Source organism: Lissotriton vulgaris, chromosome 5 (genome assembly GCF_964263255.1).
Source record: "Lissotriton vulgaris chromosome 5, aLisVul1.2, whole genome shotgun sequence".
Taxonomy (NCBI): domain Eukaryota; kingdom Metazoa; phylum Chordata; class Amphibia; order Caudata; family Salamandridae; genus Lissotriton; species Lissotriton vulgaris.
In genome coordinates, this window is record NC_141693.1 from 2,003,918,338 (window position 1) to 2,003,939,306 (window position 20,969).

Consider the following 20,969-nt stretch of genomic DNA (forward strand, 5'->3'; position numbering starts at 1 on the left):
AACAAGAGGTTACTTTTAACAGTCCATCACACTTCCTCCCAACCTAATATTTATTCAAAAACTGAGTCATGTTCCAAGCAGTGTGCTCCAAGAAGAGGGACCCTTAACCCATATCCATTGAAAGGTCCAGAGAATTTTTTATCAAATGGAACCAGACTGATTTAATAAGCCATTCGCAATTCCACTGTACCGGCCATTGGCACTTAGACGTACACGGCCTAATATTTCTGACAAACTTGCTACTGACAGAATCAGCCAGGTAACCTTTTGATATTGTGGTTGAGGGGTGTGTCTTTTGTTGGAGCCCCCCATTCGAAACACCACACTGGTTTTTTAATTAGAACCCTGAGCTTCATGGTCCCTTTAGCTGAGAGCCCTCGTTTTCTGTTATAATGTCTTTCGCTTCACTTGCTAAATCCACCACGACCCTCAACCTATTTTGTTATTAGCTCAACTAATTCATATTTAGAGAGGCTTGGTTTAATACTTCTCTCCTCAAAGGACCAGGGATTTACCACTCCATCCTCAATGCTCCTCATCTTCACTGCTTCCTTTTTTCGAAAGCCTCCGCTTGCACTACTTGGGATGTTAGTTCAGTTCCTTCTATCCTTTTGGGGTCTCAGCTCTCCCGCTTTGTTCTTGCAGGTGCCTCATCTCTACCATTTCATTCTTTGTGAGGCCTCAACTGTCCTATGTCTCTCCTCGTGGGGTCTCAGATCTCTCACTTTTATCTTACAGGGCCCTCAGCTTTCCCATTTCTCTCTTTGAGCTACCTGTACACGCTCTACAGCGTATCTCTTTGAGAACCCTCAACTCTCTCGCTTTTGTCTTTGACAATCCTCAGCTCTACCAATTCTAAGCTCAAGGGACCCTCAAAGTCATGCTTCTAACGTGATCTAATTCGCGCTCCTATCTTTCCCCCCGGAGCTAACTGTGGCCGGTGGGGTTGGTGGTGAGACACTGAATGAATTTTAAGAGGCTGGGACTTAGGCGTAAGACTCACTGTCCCTCTACAGGGTCCGTGGGTGGGCACCACGCAGTGATACGGGTACCACCACAGGAATAACTTATGTGGATTAAAGGAGAGTTAGGTACGTACTGTGTTCTGTTGTCACTACATTTGAAATGGAGATTATATTTCGCTCTTGTTAGACTTCGAGATGTTGCTTAGAGTTTTTCGCTGCAGTACAGACTAAAGTGATCTGATGTTGGAAACTTTGTTCGAAGAGCATGAATGTTCGATCATAGTTATCCAAGGCGCTAGTTAGGCATGTGTATATACGGTTGTTTACCTGTATAAGGGCAGCATAAGAATATGGTGATGCTAACAAAAATAGTATATTTTCAATCACTGGTGATCCCCATGAGATCAGACATCACTGATTACCAATACACCAGTGGTAATTTGTGAAAGTGCCTTCCATGGGAGACAGATGATCCATGGCCGTGAGCAAATCTATACAGGGAATCAAGACACTGGCCTCCCATCGGGAAGAATTGGTTTCCATGTTGTCTGCCTAAAGTCTTTCTAAAAGAGGAAATAGACACTGTCTATTAGTCAGGAGAGTTCAAGAGTTTATGAGGGTGTGAGGTTGATCAACCCAATAGGTTACACGGTGGAAGGTGAATTATCTCAAACATTGACGGAGGTAAGGGCTACATTATTTCAAGAGTGTAAAGGGTTTGGGGTAGATTACCTCAAAAGTTTATTAAGTGGGAAGTAGATTCTCACTGAAGTTTATAGGGGCGAGGTAGATTCTCTCAAGTGTGTACAGGGGATAGATTATCTCAAAAGTTTATAGAGGAGGTGGCAAGATTATGTTGAGTTTGCTTGAGACGAGGCAGATTAGCTCAACAGTTTGCAGGGGCACAGGCTAGGTTATCTCAACTGTTTATGGGGTGAGTTAGATTATCTCAAAAGTCTAAGGGGGGTGGGAGGTGGAGTACCTCAAGAGTTTTTGTGGTGGTGACTAGATTATATCAAGTTTACAAAGCAGGGGTAGTTTATCTCAAGTTTTTATAGGAGTGGGGTAGATTATCTCAAGAGTTTATAGGAGTGAGAGGTATTTATTCTAAAGAGTTTACAAGAGTGGGGTTTCGCTGCAGTACAGACAAAAATGATCTGATGTTGGAATCTTCGTTCGAAAAGCATGAATGTTCGATCACAGTTATCCAAGGTGCTAGTTCCGAATGTGTAAGGATGGGGTTTGATCATTGCAAGATTTTGTGGTGATTGACCTAGGTTATCTCCAATGATTATTGGGGTCAGGGTATGGATTATCTCAAGAGTTTACAGGGATTATCCAAAGTGTCTAAGGGTTGACGGCTAGATCATCTGAAGAGGGTACAGGATGAGGAATAGATTATCTGAGGAGTGAATTTATGGGTGAGGTAGTTTATTTCAAGAGTTTAGAGGATAGATTATTTTAAGGGTTTACTGAGGGTTGGTTGGAAGATTATCTCAAGAGTGCATGGGGAGGTAGATTATCTCAGGAGTTTTGTGAGGTTTAAATCGATTATCTCAAAGGGTAAAGGAGGTGAGAGGTTGATTATCTCAAGAGTTTAAGAGTTTGGAGGAAGATTATCTCAAGAGTTTATGGGGTGAGGTATAGATTATCTCTGGCGTACAGGGGAATAGGAGGTAGATATTGAGTGGTGGCTGTAAATGTAAATGTATGTAAATGTATAGGCATTTATATAGCGCACTACTTACCCGGAGGGTCCCAAGGCGCTTCGACCGCTGCGAAACCCTTCCTGGCTTCCCTGAGAGATGGTCCCTTAATGGGTATCTCCAGGGTGAGACCAGGCATCCCCGGCGGTCTGGTGGGGCCGTTAGTGAAGATGAGGCAAGCTAATGCCCAGAGTTGCCGAGTGTGATCGCTGATCAGAGTGGGCACCGAGGCGAGAGAATTATCGAGTCCGCTGACCCTGGTCCAGAAACCTGCCGCGCCGGGAATCGAACCCTGGTCCCAGGCCGTCCTCTGCTCTCGGGTCTGCCGCCTCTAACCAGTGAGCCACACTACTTCACTAGATTATTGTTGGAGATTACAGGTCGGAGGTAGATCATTTTCTACCAACTGATGCAATGTCCTCGTCGTTTTGGGCAGACTTCACAAATTTAGGACACATCCCTATATTCCAGATACGTACGTGCAACACCAAATGAGTCTCACAATACAGCCTTGTCCTAGTAACTTCTTTGCAGCCAACGCTTAACTTTCCAGTTAGGACCCCCCTCCCCCTAATCGTGACAAAGTTAACAATCCTAGATAGGAAGGCAAGGGAATGTAAGGGTGCATGCAGTCGGTAAGACAGTAGACACAATAATCATATCAAGAGTTTGTAGGTATGGTTGCGAGACTTTCTCAAGAGTTTATGGGGAGAGGGAAGACTATCTGAAGAGTTTATGGGGAGAGGAAAGACTATCTGAAAAGTTTATGGGGAGAGGGAAGACTATCCGAAGAGTTTATGGGGAGAGGGAAGACTATCTGAAGAGTTTATGGGGAGAGGGAAGACTATCTGAAAAGTTTATGGGGAGAGGGAAGACTATCCGAAGAGTTTATGGGGAGAGGGAAGACTATCCAAAGAGTTTTCAGGGGTGAAGTACAGATTATCTCAGATTCCCTTTGAATCCAAAACTACTGAGAAGAAGAGGCTGGGATCTGGATAGCTCGCTGATTAAATGTCTCTATTCTATGAATTCAGCAAATAACTTTAAACTAATATATATATATATATTTATTGAGAATTTCTGGTGCGGTAAACAAAAAAGAGACAGTTACAATTTCATTGATCCTAAAAAAGGGAAAACAAAGACCATACAACAATGAAATACAAATTCGGATTCAGAGCAATTACTGGGTTAAAAGCAAAAATCAGGTGTTAAAAAATATTAATACCATAAAAGCATCAATTAAATGAAGGGGACCAACAATGATGTTTAAAAAGTTCTGACAATTAATGTAAACATCTGACAAGCAATGGTGTACCCTATTTTATAGTCTAGCATCCCTCCACTTTCTGAGAGGTGCCCAAATGCTTTTACTCATTTCCCTCATTTTTTCCTCTTTTGTTCATATAGGCACTACTCTATATTATGCATGCCCAGTAGCCTCGCGAGCCACATTTGAAATGATGGAATATTAGTGTCTTTCCATCCCGCTGACATGAGGATCCGAAATACGGCTACTGAGATAAAAACCAAGGCTTCCCCATCTTTCCCCAACTTCAGCTTATCGTCCGTGCCTAATAACATCAGGGTAGGGGATAGATCGATATTATGACCTAGCAGCCCCTCCAAAAATGTAATAATCTCCGCCCGAATGGGAGCTAGCATATCGCAGTGGTAAAACATATGTAATAAATCTGCTGGGCCATCATTACATCTGGGACATCTATCGTCCTCCCTAACCCCCCAGCATATAACTTTGCCGGGGTATAGTAAAGGTTAAACAATGTTTTGTAATGCTGAGCCCTCAGATTTGATGACCGAAAAATTTGCTTATTCAGGAGTATGGCGAGATCCAGATCAACATCTGGGTCTTCCAATTTAGGTGCTAGAGCAGATTCAACCTTCTCCAGATCGTCTTGAATTCCCAGCAGAAGATGATTATGTACTACTTTAATCTTCTTGCCCCCTTTAACTAAAAAATCAATCATTGGATTACCAGCAGTCAACGACAACTTAGGCCTGAGGGCCAACAGGGTTCGAACCATTTGACCATAAATAAACCAATGATTAGATGGGATACCATACTTCTGCTGAATTTCTTCAAACCCCAATATCACATCTCCCACCATAATATCCCCAAGATTCCAAACTCCATGTATCTTCCAGACCAGAGAGTTCCTATCCGCACCAAATTGAGGGAAAATACTAGAATTCCACAGATGGAGGTATGGGTTTTCTTTGGAACATTTAGAAACTTTAGGATCGACTTCCAGACCCCCCATGCTCCTTCTAAAATCTTAAACCGGGCCCTCTTGTTGTACCTATAATCAACTTCACACAACAATAGACCAATAGCCTTCCTCCCCAATAAAAGCTCAAAGATAGAAGGGGGGCTCTCAATATCGCCATGTTCGACAACCAGGTTTACATCTGATTGAAAAAGGATTGTCATTTGTGCCAAGAGGTAGGTCGAATGATATAGCCTAAGATTTGGCATGGCCAACCCACCCCTCTCCCGTGGGAGGGATATAAAGTTGGTTGAGGGCCTGACCTTGCCATACTGCCAGATAAACCTTATAAAAATTGATTCCCAACTTTTCATCATTTTCTCCTCTATTAAAAGGGGTATAGCCCGAAATAAATACAGGATTTTAGGAAACATTGTCATTTTTAAGACGTTTACCCTCCCTATCAATGAGAGATGTAGCACGTCTATTCTTTTCAGATCAGCTTCTATCGTTTTAATGAGTGGAAGATAGTTGTCTGCAACAATCTAATCGATTGAGGCGTTCATTTTCACCCCTAAGTATACTGGCGAATCCACAAATCTAGCATCTGTTTTAACAATGTTCTTTGTACAAATTACTTGAGTTTTCCCTTCACTTAATAAATTCCCTGAACGGCTGCCAAACTCCTTTGCTAATCGGCCAGTACTGGCATCGCCTGCTGAGGATCCGTTGTAATCACCGCCAGGTCATCGGCATATGCTAGTATTTTATTTACCTAGCCATTAAATACCACTGGGCTAATCCGTGGAGAGCCTAATATCTTCTGGATGAGGGGGTCAATGTATTATGAAAAAAGAATCGGAGAGCAAGGGCACCCTTGACGAGTCCCCCTCTTAATCACTATCTTATCAGAACTCTCTCCCATAACCACAACTCGCGCTACCGGATCTTCATACATTGCCTTGAGAGCTCTCATAGTTTTGCACCCAAAACCCATCCCTGCCAGGATACCCCACAGAAAGTCCCAGATCACGTGGTCGAAGGCTTTCTCTGCGTCGAGCAGGATCATGGCCATCTCCCCCCGTGGCAACCTAGGCATTGAACAAAGCTATCGCTCGACTCATGTGATCCGTTGTACCTCGCCCTGGTACAAACCTGTGTTGCCACGGGGAAACGAGACCGCCAATAATCCTGCCCATTCTTTTAGCCCATATTTTAGAATATAACTTCGTATACGCGTTGAACAATGATATAGGGCGGTAAGACTCCGGGTTCTCCCTTGGTTTCCCCTTCTTATAAAAAACAATTATGTTGGTTTATTTCCAGGAATCTGGAATCTCGCCTGAACACAATATGCCATTGAAAAGATCCAACAGCAGTGGGAAGACCCCAGTTTCAATGCTTTTGTATACTTCCAGGGGGATCTCGTCGGGGCCTGCTGCTTTACCTGAGGCTAACTCCTGTAATGCAGCTTTGATCTCGCTCACGGTCATACCCCTGTCCAGCTCTTCCCTGGCTTGTACAACTAATAATGGACCTTCATCATCGCCCTCTTCCCTCTGGCAGTTATCACAATCCTCCTCATCATACAATGTTTGGTAAAAATTCTTAAAGACTTGAAGTATTTCCTTGGCCTCAGTATACTCTTTGCCGTCATCATATACACTTGAGTTTGTGTTCTTAACTTTTTCCTGTCTAGGTCGTAACGCCAAAGCCCTACCTGCCTGTTTTCCCGTTACGTATGACTTTGCCCTTGAGGTTTGATATTCACCAATTGCCTTCTGCGTTACCAACTGCTGCAGCTCTGCTTTAATGATCGTCAATACCCTTTGGCTCTCAGCACCATCCCTATCATGACTAATATCCATAATATGCTGTTCTTCTGCATCCGCTAATTTCCCCATTAGTCTCTCCACCCCACTCCTATCATCTCTCCTTAACCTTGCCGAGCAACTTATGGATTCTCCCCTTAAGGCTGCTTTAAAAGCCTCTCATACCCCATTTTGTGATCTACTATACCTATTCGCATCAAAAAATTACCCAGTCCATTTCGTCAGGTGTTCCAAGGATCTGTTGTCCGCTAAAAGCCTCCTTTCAAACGCCCAACTAGTTTTTTTCCTATACGCCTTATCTACTTCATAGGACAGTACCAACTAAGCATGGGCGGAAAATCCGTTACGCTCGCGGATTTTGCGGATTTTCGGTAAATTCGCAATCTGCGAACGCTCGCGAATTTACCGAAAATCCGCAAACTCGCACGCAGCGGATTTTTCTTTCTTGGTGATACAATTTTGCGGCGTGCAGTGTAAGTTCGCAATTGCGAACATGTAGGTGCGGCGGGCAGCAACAATCTCGCACTCGCGAAATTACAAAAATTGCAATTCTGCACAAGAAATCTACTAGCAAGCAGCATAGACCTTCTGAAAATGATGATTTTTATCAGAATAACTCCTCAGGTTGACATTTGCCTGCACTTTTTTGGATTTGAGGCCTTTTGATTTTCTTTGGATAACTTTTGGATTAGAAATCAACTTTCTCATATAAGCTTGGTGGGGCATTACAGTTGCTGTAATGCTGTTCTGCAGAAAAACGAGTTTTGCAAAAGTGAAAGCAGGTTCAAAAGTTCAAACTCATCATTAGTAACCGTTCCCTGTAGTGCTTCCTGACAAGGGCCCCTCCAGAGTTCAGTTGCTAGTTGCAACAATTGTATGACCCTGCTCTGACCCTCACAGCAGGCTCATAGAATAGCTACAAGTAGGCCTCAAAGGTCCTGGAAAAAAAAATTGCACTGCAACAGAAAGCAAATTACAGATAAGGAAGCAGGTGCCAGACTGGAATTTTAAAACAGTGACACATTAATAAACTAACCCCAAATTAATTCATGTCAGTTGAAGCAGGCAGGTGTGCTTGCTTTTCCCCCCCATAATCTACAGTGATGATGAACCAGAGGGTGGCATTGATGTTCCAGAGGGTGGCATGGGTGAAACAGAGGGTGGCAGGGGTGAAACAGAGGGTGCTGGGAACCTGTGATGATGAACCAGACGTAGAAACAACATAATCGTGACTGTTGCGAGCCGACATGTAAGTTTGCAATTGCGAACTGGTACAAAACCCTCGCGAACTGTCAGAAATCCTTGCGAACTGGCAGAAATCCTTGCGAACACACAAAAAAAAAAATCCGCAAATTCGCGAGAATTTGCGGATTTTGCGGATTGCGAGTTCGCAAATTCGCAAAATTCGCAAACGCCAGATTCGCAAAATTCGCCCATGCTTAGTACCAACGGGTTATGGTCCGAGATCACTTTTGGTAGTTTCTTTATGCCTACCGTATTCATTTCTGTAGAGGAGATGAAAAAATAGTCAAGCTTGGTGTATTTATGGAAGGGATTAGAAAAGTATGTAAAGCCTAGGTTATGTGGCTCTTTAACCCCCCAGACATCCGTCAGCGCATGTGAACTGATGAGAGCCTTTAATGCCCGAAAGACTCTGGGTTTCCGTCCTACATATATTGACTGACTACACCAGTCGACGGAAATATTTAAATCTCCACAGAGTATTGTCGGGGTAGACCAACTGGCTAACTCTCCTTCCAAGAAATCGTAAACCTCTGGGTCATCTTGATTCGACCCATAGACTACACACAGTGTAAAGCCCAAATCAAACTCCACTATTACCCATCTTCCCAGACAGTCCGCTTTAGACCGTTTAAAGCTCCTAAAGACGATCTTACTAAGATTGCTACTCCCCGAATTGACGATGATTGCGATGAACATGCAACCAACTCAAAGCCTCTAACAAACATCAACTTCCGTTTAGCCCAAGGAAGGTGGGTCTCTTGAAGGCAGAGTACATCGATTCTATTAAATTTTACAAACTGGGCGAACCTTTGTCGCCTCCTCCAGTCGTTCAACCCACCTATATTAACAGTACAGATGATTCTAATGTTCAACATCCTGATGATTTAAATTACCAGCTGCCCTTTCCTGATACCTATGCATCGAAGCCTTCACTGAGCCAAATTCAGCAAATATCACGAAGAGGACCTCACAAGAGTTGTTTCTCTGGAAGAGCCTCTCTTCTGTGTTATGCAGAAGGCAATAGGCATCGACACTGATCAGATACTGAAGCCTAAACTTTTGAGGACGCCTGGACTGGATCCTACTGTGCCACAAATTGTTCACCCTATCTCCTCGCTGCCAGCCACACCAAAGATTTGAGAAAATCATGTTACCACCCTACTGTGAAGAAAAGCACACAAAGTGAAGCATGATCACTGATTTACCACTATTTTCTTTCCGGGATCCCTCTTTTAGGGTGTAGAATCCTCGCCCACCAATGGTGGCACGCTTTATCATTATGTTCCCTCGTCATTGAGAGAAAGCTTAGTTCGTCTGGATGTTCTCTGTTGTTTTCAGAGCTCTTCAAGAACCTACAACATAGCTTTGAGGGAATACAAGGAAGTCCCTGAAGTGATAACTGGGCTGCATAATTAAGGCTTAAAATGGCCTATAGAAATCCCAGCCTATTTTAATGCAGGTTTCTTTTGTCAAATTTGAAATCAAAGTTTAACAAACTTTGAGTCAATAGTAGACTCGCGCCATCCACTTGTCAACATGTTTCAGCATCCCTCATAATCCAGAATGGGTCTGCAGCTTTCTTCAAGACCAAATCACCACCCCTGATTTCTGCGAAAGATTATTAATATTTTATTTTTTTAAATGATCGTGTGTGTGTATCAAATGTAGACTGTACTTTCACTACACAGGGTTTATTTTGTATGAGGAAACCTGAAAATATAAATAGATAAAACAGATACAGTTTTAAGTCAGTGTGATAATGTGCCATAATTATTATATGTGGCACTAAACTCACAGCCAAATGACTTCATTTTTATAAAATAGATCCCTTGGTTTGAAACAATTCATGCACCCCTGTAAATCGCAGTGAATCACACACTCACACATTTAAAATTCCCATATTGGGGATCAACTAAGTAAAAAAACATGATGCGTCGGAGCCAGGACGGTCTTACTCTAACATGAATGGGTTAATGCCCCATGTGGGGTGGCAGCCATGGTACCCAGAGGAGTCACACATGAGGAATGAAGCAAATGTCTATTGATTTAACAAAACTTGTCAAACATTGAATTTCTTCCCTAAGAGGCTGGAGTCACCGCCTCCGTTTCCTCTTAAAAGGGTTGGAATCGGGGAATTGTGAAAGGTTTAGTTAGACTTACCTTGTCAAGGGGTAGGTATCAAGCTGTTAGGCTAACCCTGCCTCTGTGCCTTTGAATTACTGAGTGATGGAGAAACACTCTTATCTAAATGAGGCGTGTCCCATTCCACGTTGGTGCGTCCTGTGACCCGCATCAGCGTGACGTCAGCATGCATGCATCTGATCAAGAGACGCTGTCCCACAATGCTCTGCCTGAGGAGGTGGGACCAGTGCACCTGCTGTCACCCATGATGGGAACACATTCTGATCATTTCAACAGCCTATGATTGGGACCTGCTCAAGGTTCAGGGAAGCAGCCACAGAGACTCCAGAATCACAATGCCAGGTTACTTGTAGGTGAGTCTAAATATGCTCAAGCATCCGACTTTTTGAGGAAATTCCTCTGAGAAAACATTACTTTGAGCTTCTCAGTCAAACCATCAGGACTCTCTTTGGATGAACGCTTCCGGTGTAGAACAGGCTGCGTCCCATGCATGCGTCGAAGGCCATTAATGGCCATTAACGCCTTCAAAAAGTCTTTTTTGAGGGTCGCGAGTTTCAAGAAGGCACTTCTTGAGGGAAGACTCTGTTCTGTGTTTGCTTCTGGACTTTGTTACTCACTCACTCACAGCAGAATTAAGGTATAAACCTAGGGGCAGATTTATGTCAAACTTGCGCCACTTTTAAGCCGTTGTTGCGTCACGCAACGGCGGTGTAAACATAGCGCATCCCTGCGACCCATTAAGAATGTGACGCATCTAGGCAGATGTGTCACGTTGTAAAGCCCTGCGCCACATGTGGGCGTTCCGGTGCAGGGTGGGCATTCCGGGGCAGGTGCGCCTCGCAAAAGTGCCTGCGTGAAATCTACAAGATTTCACGCAGGCACTTTTAGGCCAATGCTGCGTCAAAACCCTGCGCCTGCTTGAAGCAGGCGTAAGGCTTGACGCAGCATTGGACAGATAGGGCCCCCCAGAGAATTGCTGGAGCTGCGTCGCGCTTGCGACGCAACTCCAGCAATGCGCCGCCTTTACGGCACAGATGCGTCACGCATCTGTGCCGTTTTTGCCCCATGGTGCGCCGTATTGTAAATGCGGCGCACCATGGGTGGCGGAGCTGTGGCGCACAATAACTGCCACATCCCTGGGGATGCGCCAGTTATTGTAAATCTGCCCCCTAATTTGTCGGTATTTTGTAAAAAAAAACTTTGAAAAATTATATTTTTTCATTGAACTATTTTTGTCGCTATCTTCTCTAGGCTGCCAGTGGCTGTTGAGGTTCGGGAATATGCTTTGCATAAACTCCCAGAATCCCATCGGTTGATGACGCCACGTGCATAGTTTGCTACGCCTTGCAAACATATCTTTTTAATTAACATCTACGTAATAGTCATCTGTTCAACATCACCAGCAGCGCCAAGAAACCTCTTTCGGTGAAAGTTGCACGTAAGTTATACTGAACACATAAACAACACTTGTTTAACCAAACAACTTTTCTTTCACTTACCTCATAGCTCACTTAAAGGATGCTCACGCGCCTTTTCTGCGTTAGCGCCTCGCTAATCACATGTAGTCTTCTGGGTGTAGCTCTGTTCTTTAGATTACCAAATAATAGGGGCAGATCTACAAGAAAGTGCCGCAGCGCGGCACACAAGACCTTTGGCTGCGCCACGCTGCGGCACTTTCAGAGCACAGGAATGCAACATATTTACAAGAGTATGTCGCATCTCTGTGCTCTCCCCTGCGCTGGCGGACAAACTGCAGCCAGGTGCCGGCGGAGGCACCCTTGGACCATGGTGCAAGGATGCCTGCGTCGTGGGGAGATTGCTTTTGTGCAGGAAGGGGCACTTTTCTGCACAAAAACAATCACAACAGGCATTTTCCTCTTTCAATGCGTGCTGTAGAATGCAGCACGCCTTGAAAGAGAAAAACACAAGAAGAAATGAAAACATTTCTCCTCGTTGCGCCTCGCTACGCCACCTCTAGGGTGGCGTAGCATTCACATGCATCTCATTTACGAATTCTTGTAAATCTGGAGATGTGTCTTGTTCCATGGGTGTTGCGTGGGAACACCCACAGCAACACCCATGGAACGCCCCTTCAACGCAGAGTGCTGCGTGTGAAGGAGCCGTATTTACAAGGAGAGGAAAAGCCACGCTGGGTGGATTTACCTCTCCTTGTAAATATGGAGGAGCCCCCTGCGCTACCAGTACGTCACGAAAAGTGACATACTGGCAGCGCAAGATGCCTGTACATCTGCCCCATAGTGTTTTGCAAGTCACCAAGACCCTATGGGCCTCATTTATGAAAAATTATGCATTGCTGCGTAAAACAGTGATGCGTCCCTTTTCATTGCTCCCTCCTTGCGACACCAATGATGCGTCATATTTACAGTATGACACATCATTGCGCAAGGAGTTACAGATACGTCAGTATTTTTGACGTATGTGTATGGTGCAAAAGTGACGCATTGCTGGAGTGTGTCACAAAAGTGTCACAGAAGTGGCGCAGTGAAATCTTATAGATTTCACTGCGTCACTTCTACGACCCTTTCTTGCGTCAATACGCCCCCATTGCATACATTATACCTGGCGCAGGTATAATGTGGCGCAGGGGTTTACAAAGTGAAGCATCTACCTAGATGCGTCACTTTGTAAATATGGCGCAACAAGGCGCATTTTTTACGCCACTGGTGCTTCACAAAAAGCAACGCACCAGCGGCGTAAAAGTGACACACAGCCTCATAAATGAGGCCCTATGTTTTTGATTCCAAAAGAAGTGATGTTTGTGCAGTAGTGAATTCCATAGTCATGATTAATGCCCCCAGGGCTTTATGTGTGGGAGGGGGGGTAGAGGGGATCTGTGGGGGTCTGAGCCCCCCTAGTTTTTTTGGGGGGGCCTCAAAAGGGGGCTCTAAGGGGCTCTATTTTCGGCGTCAAAGGTCGGGTGACCAGACGTCCCTGTTTTTGTTTGGTGTTACTAGTGTGGGTAACATGTCTTGATAGTGAAATACTGCCAATTTTGTTTTTCACTATTGAAAGGCCATCTTGCCCATAGGATAACATGGGGAATGCTGTGTGACATGTTTAACTGCATATCTTCCCATAATGGCAAGATAGACATATGGAATCTGGAATCCCTGAACTCAGAATTTAATAACACAGCCTTTAGTGTAGATGGTTTTTAAATTCTAAGTTTGGAAATAGCACTTTTCGAAAGTGGCTATTTTCCTGTTCAACCTTTCTGTGTGCCTCTGCCTCCAACCTGACCTCGCTCAGCATTGGTCGCTCCCCCAGGCTCCCTGAAATCTGGGTATTGTAGCGCTTTGCATTTCTTCTGGATATCGTAGCGCTTTGTATTTATTTGCCACCAGCTGTGTTTAGGTTGGGCTCTGCACTCCGATAGCGCTAATCAGCTGTAAGCTCCGCCCACATCGCTCGAGTGACTCGCTATTTTGCCTGCTGCGTTTTTTTTAAGGGTTACTATAATTTCTAACTGCTGCTCACACATTTAGAGGTGCCTCTGCCCACTCTTGCAATAACTTTCCCCACTTGTGCTGTGACGATTTCGTGGTGCTAGCGCTGTGTTGTTGCGGCCATTTTCTTTGTTTGTTATTGTGCCTGCAAGCCCGCCCCCCTCCCCGATCACACCTCCCTGCGGCCCCTCCCTCCCACGGATAACTTAGAACGGACCCTCCTGATCGTCCGCTGTGACCAACCTGACCTCGCTCAGCATTGGTCGCTCCCCCAGGCTCCCTGAAATCTGGGTATTGTAGCGCTTTGCATTTCTTCTGGATATCGTAGCGCTTTGTATTTATTTGCCACCAGCTGTTTTTAGGTTGGGCTCTGCACTCCGATAGCGCTAATCAGCTGTAAGCTCCGCCCACATCGCTCGAGTGACTCGCTATTTTGCCTGCTGCGTTTTTTTTAAGGGTTACTATAATTTCTAACTGCTGCTCACACATTTAGAGGTGCCTCTGCCCACTCTTGCAATAACTTTCCCCACTTGTGCTGTGACGATTTCGTGGTGCTAGCGCTGTGTTGTTGCGGCCATTTTCTTTGTTTGTTATTGTGCCTGCAAGCCCGCCCCCCTCCCCGATCACACCTCCCTGCGGCCCCTCCCTCCCACGGATAACTTAGAACGGACCCTCCTGATCGTCCGCTGTGACCAACCTGACCTCGCTCAGCATTGGTCGCTCCCCCAGGCTCCCTGAAATCTGGGTATTGTAGCGCTTTGCATTTCTTCTGGATATCGTAGCGCTTTGTATTTATTTGCCACCAGCTGTTTTTAGGTTGGGCTCTGCACTCCGATAGCGCTAATCAGCTGTAAGCTCCGCCCACATCGCTCGAGTGACTCGCTATTTTGCCTGCTGCGTTTTTTTTAAGGGTTACTATAATTTCTTACTGCTGCTCACACATTTAGAGGTGCCTCTGCCCACTCTTGCAATAACTTTCCCCACTTGTGCTGTGACGATTTCGTGGTGCTAGCGCTGTGTTGTTGCGGCCATTTTCTTTGTTTGTTATTGTGCCTGCAAGCCCGCCCCCCTCCCCCATCACACCTCCCTGCGGCCCCTCCCTCGCTCCGCCCCCTCCTGTGTCCATTTATGACTAATGACCCAACGCGCAGCGTCCACGCGCTACGTCCGCGCCGAAGGTGCGCCAAAGGTAAGCCCGTCTACGCCCATCCGCGCCTGGACCGCGCCCAGCGCCAGAGCCCCTGGTCCTCGTAAAGTCCACCCCTCCCGCATTACTTACGATGCCACCACCCTCCTAGCCCTCAACCCCGGCCGCTCCCTCAACTGCGTCCAAGCTGCTCCTGGACACACCCATGGACCCTTTTCCTGCTACTCCTGCAAGTTCGACGGCACCAAGAACAACTCCTCATCCACGAACACACAACAGATATCCGACCCCAACCACCTACAATGCATCCTGCTCAACACCCGCTCGGTCCACAGGCACGCCATTGACCTCTGGAATCTACTCGACACCATCTCTCCGGACGTCGCCTTCCTAACAGAAACATGGATGAATGCCTCTTCAGCCCCAGACATCACCATTGCCATCCCGGAAGGCTATAAGATCATTCGCAAGGACCGTACCGGCCACACAGGAGGAGGCATCGCTATCGTCCATAAGAAATCCATCCGCATCTCAACCAGCTCAGACGTCAACCTCGCCAACTCTGAACACCTTCACTTCCAGATCCACATCAACCCCAAGACCACACTCAGAGGCACCCTCCTTTTCAGGCCACCAGGACCCCGCGCACAATTTAGTGAAGACATCACAGACTTCATCTCTCCACACGCGCTCCCCTCCGAGGACTACATCCTTTTGGGAGACCTCAACTTTCACCTTGAAAAGAACAACGACCGCAACACCACCACCCTTTTGGACAACCTCGCAAACCTCGGACTGAAACAACTTGTCACTACCCCCACCCACATCGCAGGTCACACACTCGACCCTATCTTCACCTCCAGCAAGCATGTTTCCTTCAGCCACACCACAGCTCTCCTTTGGACTGACCACAGCTGCGTTCACTTCACCTACAACAAGCCCACATCCAACAACCACCCCCAACCCACTCTGCAAAGAAACTGGAACAAAATCACCATCGACCAGATCTCCTCATCGCTTCTTCAAAAGCCCCCCGCCCACTCCTCAAACCCAGACCAAGCAGCCACCAACCTCACCCAATGGTTATCCAACAGCGCCGACATCCTAGCACCACTGAAAAAACGACAAATCAAACTAGGCAGCAAGAAGGCCTCCTGATTCAACGATGACCTTAAGAAATCCAAGAAACTCTGTCGCTCCCTCGAGAAGGCCTGGAAAAAAGACCCAACCACCAGCACCAAGGACGCCTTCAAAAACGCCACCCGCATACACCACCAACTAATCCGAAATGCCAAGAAAGCAGCCTTCAAGGACCGTCTAGATAACAACGCCCACAACAGCAAGGAATTATTCAACATCGTCAAGGAATTTACCAACCCCTCAGCCAACTCCAACGACATCACCCCCTCTCAAGCCCTCTGCGACTCCCTAGCCTCATTCTTCCACAACAAAATTGCAGACATCCACAACAGCTTCGACAACCAACCCGGAGACCAACCCACCCAATCCCCTGCAGAATCCCCACCCCCCCTGAACATCCTCAATGACTGGAAGCCAATCTCCACTGAGGACACCGTCCGTCTGATGAACTCTATCCACTCAGGATCCCCCACAGACCCTTGCCCTCACCACATCTTTAACAAAGCAGACTCCATTATTGCACCGCACCTCCGAGACGTCATCAACTGCTCCCTCAACTCCGCAACCTTCCCGGAAAGCTGGAAACATGCCGAACTCAGCGCCCTCCTGAAGAAACCCACAGCTGACCCCACCGAACTCAAAAACTATCGCCCTATCTCACTCCTTCCATTCCCGGCCAAAGTCATCGAGAAAGCTGTCAACAACCAGCTCGCCGCATTCCTCGAAACCAACAAATCCCTCGACTCCTCACAGTCCGGCTTCCGAGCCAAGCACAGCACCGAAACCGCCCTCATCGCAGCAACAGACGACATTCGAACTCTACTGGACAATGGAGACACAGTCGCCCTCATCCTCCTCGACCTCTCCGCAGCCTTCGACACAGTCTGCCATAGCACCCTTCTACAGCGCCTCAAAAACATCGGAATACAAGGAAAAGCACTGGAATGGATCACCTCGTTCCTCTCCGGAAGAACCCAGAGAGTCCGCCTTCCACCATTCAAGTCAGAGGCTACTGAAGTCATCTGCGGCGTACCTCAAGGGTCCTCACTCAGTCCCACCCTCTTCAACGTTTACATGAGCCCCCTCGCGGCCATCGCACGCCAACATAACCTCAACATCATCTCCTACGCCGACGACACTCAACTGATCCTATCACTCACCAGAGACCCTAACACGGCCAAAACCAACCTACACGAAGGAATGAAAGAAGTAGCCGAATGGATGAAGCACAGCCGTCTGAAACTGAACTCAGACAAAACAGAAGTCCTCATCTTAGGTACCTCCCCCTCCGCCTGGGACGACTCTTGGTGGCCAGAGGCCCTTGGAAAAGCACCCATCCCGACGGACCACGCACGGAACCTGGGCGTCATCCTGGATTCCTCACTCTCGATGAACAGACAAGTCAACGCTGTTTCTTCATCTTGCTTCAACATTCTTCGCATGCTCAAAAAAACATTTCGCTGGATCCCTACCGAAACTAGAAAAACAGTCACCCACGCTCTGGTCACGAGCCGACTGGACTACGGAAACACCCTCTACGCCGGCACCACCGCAAAACTCCAGAAAAAACTACAACGCATCCAGAACGCCTCAGCCAGGCTCATATTAGACATCCCGCGTAAAGAACACATCTCTGTTCACCTGAAAAACCTCCACTGGCTCCCCGTCAATAAGAGGATCACTTTCCGGCTCCTAACCCACGCACACAAAGCACTCTACGAAATCGGACCCGAATGCCTCAACACACGACTATCCTTCTACACCCCCTCCCGCCAGCTTCGATCCTCCAACCAAGCCCTTGCCACTGTACCTCGCATCAACAAAACCACCATGGGAGGTAGATCCTTCTCCTACCTAGCAGCTAAAACTTGGAACTCACTTCCCACTCACCTTCGCCTTACTCAGAACCACCTAGCATTCAGAAAGCAACTCAAAACGTGGATATTCGACAAGTAACTCCCCACCCTTCTTCAAGCGCCTTGAGACCCTCTGGGTATGTAGCGCGCTATACAAATCTTTTGACTTGACTTGACTTGACTTGACTTGACTCTGCCTGGTTGTGTATTGACAGTCTGGTTTGTGAGTGACAGGGGCTGGCGGCGCCTCCTGGAGACTGGCTGAGCCAGCACAAGGCTGAAATAGACCCATCTGCATGTAGAGTAGTGGGAGGAGTAGCACCTGGGTCTCAATAGGGCTGTGCCTGCGTGCCACAATGCTGGCTCCACCTCCTGTGGTGCGTATGATGGCCTGTACACAATGCTAGTTATCTTGATTTAGACCATGCCCCTACTCAGATAGGTCACACCCCTTTAAGAAATTTGCCACGCCCCTTTTAGAGCACCACCAGTTTTCCCACTGAAAGTCCTGAATGCATCACCAGTTTTCCCACTTAAAGTCCTGAATGCCCCCACACTCTGACAAACATGGCTCGTCTCTGCGTGTGGAGGTCAGCTGAGAGTGGGGCGCGCATGGCGGCTGTTCTTCGAAGAGGCAGGAGAGGGCCTGTGGTCCCAGAGCTTCGGGCACCCTTGTCACCTATGAGGCGACACATGGCGCTATTGGGGCCCCGTGGTGAGCAACAAATGGGTTCTGAATAACATCCTTCAGACGTCACTGCATGGGGTAGGTGCACACACAAGGGCACTGCATGTGGTATGTGCACACACAGGCATTGCATTGGTTATGTGCACACACTAGGTCATTGCATGGGATACGTGTACACACAAGGTCACTGAATGGGATACGAGCAAGCACAAGGTCACTGCATAGGAAATGTGCACACACAAGGTCACTGCATGGGATACAAGCACACACAAGGTCACTGCATGGGGTATGTGCACACAGGCATTGCATGGGTATTTGCACACGCATGGGCACTGCATGGGGTATGTGCACACACTAGGGCACTGCATAGGGTGTGTGCCCACACAAGGTCACTGCATGGGATATGTGCACACACTAGGTCATTACATGGAATACGAGCCAGCACAAGGTCACTGCATGGGATACAAGCACACACAAGGTCACTGCATGGGATACAAGTACACACAAAGTCACTGCATGGGATACAAGCACACACAAGGTCACTGCATGGGATACAAGCACACACAAGGTCACTGCATGGGATACATGCACACACAAGGTCACTGCATGGGATACAAGCACACACAAGGTCACTGCATGGGGTATGTCCACACACAAGGTCACTGCATGGGATATGTGTACACACAAGGTCACTGCATGGGGTATGTGCACACACAAGGTCATTGCATGGGATACAAGCACACAAAGGGTCACTGCATGGGATGCAAGCACACAGGTCACTGAATGGGATACAAGCATGCACAATGTCACTGCATGGAATATGTGTACACACAAGGTCACTTTGTGGTACACGTGCACACACTAGGTCACTGCATGGGATATGTGTACACACAAGGTCACTTTGTGGTACACGTGCACACACTAGGTCACTGCATGGGATATGTGTACACACAAGATGACTGCATGGGTTATGTGCACACACAAGGTCACTGTATGGGATACGAGAATGGGATACATGTATACACAAGGTCACTGAATGGTATACAAGCATATACAATCGCACTCCATGGAGTATGTGCACACACACATGGTCACTGCATGGGATACAAGCACACACAAAGTCACTGCATGGGATACAAGCACACTGAAGGTCACTGCATGGGATATGTGCACACACAAGGTCACTGCCTGGGATTTAAGAACACACAAGGTCACTGCATGGTATATGTGCACACACACGGTCACTGCATGGGATACAAGCACACATAAGGTCACTGCATGAGATGAAAGCACACACAAGGTCACTGCCTGGGATGCAAGCACACACAAGGTCACTGCATGGGATGCAAGCACAAGGTCACTGCATGGGATACGAGCAAGCACACAGTCACTGCATGGGATACAAGCAAGTACAAGGTCACTGAATGGGATACAAGCATGCACAATGTCACTGCATGGAATAGTGAAGTGAAGTGAAGTGAAGGGGTTTTGTAGAGCGCGGCTGCTGCCCGAGGGCGTCCAAGCGCTGGTAAACACAAGGTCACTGCGTGGTACACACTAGGTCACTGCATGGGCTACGTGCACACACAAAGTCACTGCATGGGGTATGTGCACACAGAAGGTCACTCTATGGGATACGAGCATGGGATACGTGTATACACAAGGTCATTGAATGGGATATGAGCATACACAAGGCCACTCCATGGAGTATGTGCATACATATGGTCACTACATGGGATACAAGCACACACAAGAACACTGCATGGGATGCAAGCACACAGAAGGTCACTGCATGGGATACAAGCAAATACAAGGTCACTGCATGGAATAGGTGTACACACAAGGTCACTGCGTGGGACACATGCACACACTAGGTCACTGCATGGGATATGTGTACACACAAGGTAACTGCATGTCATACAACTCCACACAAGGCCACTGCATGGGGTATCTGCACATACTAGGTCACTGCATGGGTTACGTGCACACACAAAGTCACTGCATGGGGTATGTGCATACACTATTTTGCTGCATGTGATATGTGCACACACAAGGTCACTGGGCACCCAATAGGCACCTAGGCATCCAGCTTGCCACTTGCCTGTGGCCTCCAGTTCCTGCTTGTTGGAGTCTAATCCAGCGACACCGCTGATGCCTGGGTTTTTCAGCCCGGGTTTTACAGATTGAGTTTTCCTGCTCACCATTCTTCCCGCCAACAGAAGCCCCACCGACACAGGTTCTTTGGCCAAAGGCGTGCCAAAAGGATGCCTGTCTGTGCCCGTCTGCATCTGGAATGTGCCCGGTGCATGACCCCAACCCTCCCTACCCTTGCAGATACACCATCGCAGAGCTCTACACCCTCAAACCTAGACACTGCAACAATCACTGCCATTTCGCCAACCCTTGCTCCACGGTAGTACCTTTCACCGGCACCCACTGCCACTTCACCAGCCCACCGACCAGCCCCACCACAAATACACCACAGACACCAAGTGAAGAAAAACACCAAATCACATGCGTCCTTCTCAACACACGCTCACAATGCAAACACAC

At 47.2% G+C, this 20,969-nt stretch overlaps 1 protein-coding gene across 1 annotated transcript in view; it reads right to left on the minus strand.

The window, feature by feature from the left end:
* Positions 1-20,969, minus strand: part of LAMC3 (laminin subunit gamma 3) — a 713,512-nt gene that overhangs the window by 245,202 nt on the left and 447,341 nt on the right. The gene's annotated exons all lie outside the window — the stretch shown is intronic.